The sequence below is a fragment of the Clarias gariepinus genome, chromosome 7, assembly GCF_024256425.1.
Source record: "Clarias gariepinus isolate MV-2021 ecotype Netherlands chromosome 7, CGAR_prim_01v2, whole genome shotgun sequence".
NCBI classification, from domain to species: domain Eukaryota; kingdom Metazoa; phylum Chordata; class Actinopteri; order Siluriformes; family Clariidae; genus Clarias; species Clarias gariepinus.
The window spans coordinates 7,942,111-7,947,397 of record NC_071106.1 but is presented as its reverse complement, the minus strand read 5'-3'; positions in this window follow the sequence as shown (position 1 = coordinate 7,947,397).

Genomic DNA, 5,287 nt, shown 5'->3' with positions numbered 1-5,287 from the left:
CTGTCTGTCTAACTGTCTGTCTGTACGGCAGAACTCTCTAACTTATTAAAACAAAGAAATCACATTTGTTAAGGTTGAGTATCTTACACCTTGTTTATGCTGTACAAGTTTTTCTTTTCCTGAAGTGTGTATACACTTTTTTTTGGCAGACTCTGTAGGTTTGCATGTTGATTAATCTAAAGCTAATCTAAAGCTTTTCTATACCGTATAGTTACTCATACTGTAGGTAGGAAGTTTTACTGTGAGCAGCCATGTTGATTCGACGTCACTCTGTACTTATTCTGTAGGAATGCGGATTAAGTTAACTCATCGGTTCAGTTGCATTTCATCTTACAAAAAAAAAAAGGAGAAGAAAGATAAAAAATGCATTCCATCTATTTTTCCAAGATATAACCCAGGCCTATCTCGATACACATTTAATATGATTGTGATAGTATGCGATGACATCAACAGAGACAATGGGCAAATGAAATGAAATGAAAATTAGATGACATCAGAAGCCTGCAAATGAAGATGTTCTGTTAGATGTGTGTATGAAATGGTATATCCAGTAGTCTCATTCTCAAATAATTCGATTCATGCAGTTTTAAATCAAGTACAAGGTTTACACCCGGTCTTAGTCTTAATCAGGATCGACACCATTTCGAAATCTACAATGTTTAAAATGTTGAAAGCTGTAACCTGATTGGTGTTTTACTTCTACGTGAGTTGATTTTTCTGGGAAGTGCCCACAAATAGGAACTGAGGTCGCTATCAGGGAAGTGATGCTAGGTCACAACACACACACACACACACACACACACACACACAAAAACAAACACACACACACATATATGCTAATTAGGTTTTGGTTTAAAACAGATAAGTAACTATGAAACATAATCATCCATAAACAAAAAGAAAAGGAAATTCCTTGTACGTCTTGTATGAGCGGAAGTAATGTGTATTATTACACTTTTGAGGTCGTGTAAATATGGATGTGAGAGCAGAACACACCCACATCCGGATATCGTTTCCTTTAAAATCTTACTAAACCTTAAAATAAACATGCTTTCAATATGTTTATAGCCGAGACGCCCAGACAGAGCTCTGCGGCCAGACTAGATTTTTGCTAATGGGATTTTTGTGGTCTGAAGACAATGAACAGTGCTGGAAACAAGATGATTAAAACGATATTTTGGTGAACAATGAACCCTATGTCATGACCACAGGTCTGCACAGTCACAGTAAAAAGAAACATCTGCTCTCATTCTTATTCTGTCAACACGGCTAAACAAAATAGACACATAAATTGTCTCTTTGCTGTCTCTGATTAAGACAGTATCTGGCCAAAGAAAAACCCACACACTATGATATCATCAGGGCTGTGATTACACACACTGTGGTGTCCAGTTCATGTGTGAAAATTATTTCTCATGCTCCCAAAATCATTCTTTCACACTTCTGGAATATGGGCGTGACATCAGGGAAGGAAAAACTCTGTAGATGTGATAACCCGGTGGTCATTGGGTACATTCAGGTAGTCAGCTGACTTCATTTTATTGCCGAGTCTAGACCTGAGCTCCTTAAGCGACCCCAGATCAGAACCCTGCCGCCAGAGATGAGTGCAGTGCTGGGTTCCTTCCCTTCTTACTCTGACACGCCCGTCGCTCTGGAATATGATCAGACTGGACTCATCAGATCACATGACCTTTCCCCTTTTGACCCCTAGCAAACTAAAGCCTTTTTTTTTCCCTCTAATGATTCATACAGACAAGTGCTTTTATACAGACATGCAGCTGTCTAGTCCCTTTCCTGTGAGTTCTCATCACATTGTGTGTGTGTGTGTGTGTGTGTGTGAGAATGTGCACACTTTCACATAACTGTCCATTTAAAATGATGTAACTTCACTAAGCAAAATAATGTGGTTAAAGGAAAAAAAAAAAGGTTTGACTAATATCATTAAATGCTTTTTTTGCATGATATTTTCCCCCCAACCACATTATTTTACCATAAAGATGATGTGGGTCAGTACTGTAATATACTTCCTGTTTTTAAAATGTGCTGAACAGGTCCTAACCTAATCCCAGTCACATTATTTGTTTATTTTTATTTATTTTTTTTTGCTTGAGGCAGGACCTTCAGAAATGTAGTGACGTCACTATGACGCAGAGGCTCCGAGGCGTGACTCGAGCAGAAGGGGGCGTGTCCGAATGAAGCTTTGAGGCTTGTGTCGGTTCCCCGAGTGTCACGTGACCAACGCCGGTGCCTGAATCATTATATTGGACGTTTTCGTTCGTAAATTCATAAAAGATTTAGGATTTTTTTTTTTTCATTTTCAAGTTTCACAATGAGCACAATGACTTTTATATAATATATGACGAAAGAAAATGCATACACACACAAAAAAAAGACTTTTTGTCTCGCGATGTTACGTTGTAGTTGCTTTAAAACATTCGTCCACTAGATGGCAGTACAACGAGCCCCTGAATGAAGCGTCATGAAATGAACTATTGGCTGGGAGGAACAGGCTTCACCTCAGTATCACTACAGAAATGTTCACTTTTACTAATTTTTTTTTTTGTCAAGTCAGTGTATAATCACATTTTTAGAAACTATGACCAATAAAAAAAAAAAAAAAAAAAAAAACATTATGGCAAAATGTAGATGATTCATATTCTGTACTGCTTTATCATGAAATTTGGGAACACCAATTAGTCTAATCCTCATGTCTTTGGACTGTGGGAGGAAACCGGAGTACCCGGAGGGAACCCACCAAACATGCAAACCCCATGCACACAGAGGGGTGGGAATCGAACCCGGACCCTGGAGGTGCTACCGTGCTAACCACTAAGCCAACCTGAACAATTAATATGTATTTTTATCTTCTTTATTTTGGTTGCACTACATCATATATTTGGCCCTGGAATAGATTTTGTGTAATATATATTTGAAATCAGGAATTTTTTTTAAGCACCACTTTAACTTTTAGATTTATTTATGTGTAAATTTTTGTTCATCATAAAATATTGACACTCTCCGGTGAATGAAATCATGACACACATCACACACCAGATTAAGATATAATGTAAAACTTTATCATAACCGTAGACATGGAAAGCCCTGAGAACCACAGATTTAATATTACTGATGTGAACAAACCTGAATGTCAAAAAAAAAAAAAAAAAAGAAATTAACAAAACTTTTTTTTTTCTTTTTCCGGGAAACAAAGTGCTCCACTTTCGAATACAATCAGCACACACCAGTTTTACAAGCATTCACATGGGTCTTGTCCTAAATCTCATTTTAATTAGAAGAAGAAATAAAAACCAACATCAGTAATATCATCGTTATAATTCTATCAATTATATCAAGAACATCATTAGAATATAATAATAACAGTACAAAAATATGCACAAAGACCATTGTTCAGTTTTCTGAATTGAGCTTTAGGCATTAAAAATAAACAACAACAATAAAAACTGGTAAATGAATTAAACTAGAAGACAAATGAGGTATTCCATAAAGCACTTGCATATGCATGTATAATACACAGACAGATGTGGAGTTGAGGTGAAGTGGTGAAACAGCTGCTGCTGCTGACATTCCTGAGTGATAAACGAGAGAGGAGGGAGAGGTGACTGCTTTCGACAGGCCCTTACTGACTCCCGCCGATGAGGCGGACGGTTCGAGGAGTTTGTAGTGTGTAGTGTGCAAAAAGACGATTAGTCAACAGGAACACACTCATCCCTGAGGACAGCAAGATCACTGTGGATCGACTCAAATCTTTTATGAGTTACAGTCAGACTAATAAGATTTATTATCACTGCTGTACATTTGCTGAATGGAAAGGGGCGGAGTCTCAAATCTGCACCAATCCGATACGGAGTATGACAACGCGTTAAGGAATTTTATGGTGTTGACTTTTATGTCAGAGGATACGGAGTCTCGGATGATGTTTTGTACACATTCTGATCTGGAACTACACCTGAACATGACACAGGATGTGATGAGCAGGATGTAGTAGTGACCGAACCGCTGAAGCATTTAGTGATGAAGAAATAAAGTTACCTGGACAGATTAGGCCAAAAGTCTTGTCTGACTAAAGTACACGACTACGTCTTACTCAACAACTTGGCGTCGACTCATGGATGTGTCTCATTATTTATCAGACATTTCTACATCTCTATCCATTTGAGACTGCAAAGATTGAGTGATCCTTTTAAGCTGTTTCGCCTACGTGATGGGGCGTCGATGTTAATGCCTGCAACCTGAACATATCAGGTAGTCGTTTTGCCAATCGCCATGACAACAATCGTGATAAGGATCGTGAAACGTCACGCCTCAGGCGTTTCCTGTAACTAAAGAAATCTGGCTCAGTTGCTGTAACGATGATGTCAGTGTCGGATCACTCGGGATTGAATGATGTCACGGCTCTGTATTTCTTTTGAGACTGCAATTCCTTTTTCTGGTGATGGTTCACTCCTGAATGTCTGATGCGGATTTGATCGATCGGGATTCGCAGAACTAAAGTCCTGGTGCACGAGGAGGCAGACGAGGGCGTGTTTTAAAAACAGTCAAGCAGCTTCTCCCTCTCTCTCTCTCTCTCACACACACACACACACACGCGCACGCACACATACACGCATACTATCCCATTATGTAAACTGAATACATTGTGTTTGAGCACCACCTAGAGGCTGGCGATCAGCAGAACACCTGATGGCTACGGACTGAGGATGATAAAGTGACTAATGTGTACTAACTGTTACAACCTGACTATCTGATGTGATGTGCAAATGATTGGTCTGTCTAATCTGTCTCTCTCTCTCTCACACACACACACACACACACACACACCTAAAACCAGAAAGTCTTTAAAATCTACTCAAATATGTATAACCTGTAAGACCAGTTTAAAAAATAAAAATTAAATCTATAAATATGCCTGTGTGTCTGATGCTGATTGTATTTTGTGCAGCTGGACTTTAAAGTTCTCTTCAGTTGGATAAACAACAAACACAACCCCCCCCCAAAAAAAAAAGGAAAAGAAAAAAAAAGAAAAGAGCCTCGACAAGCCGTCCTGGTCTCTTTGGTGATTAAGGCAACTACAGCGTCCTTGAACAGCAGCGGTTCATCATTTGAGCGCAACTTTCTCCCTGGCTGTTAAAAAAAAATAAAATAAAAGCATCTCTGGACACCATAGTGAGACTCACGGCTGTAAACTGTTCCATCAGGGAAAAGGGCGGGAAAAAATAATAATAATAATGAAAGATTCACAAACTTCATCACAGTTCCAGATCAGCAG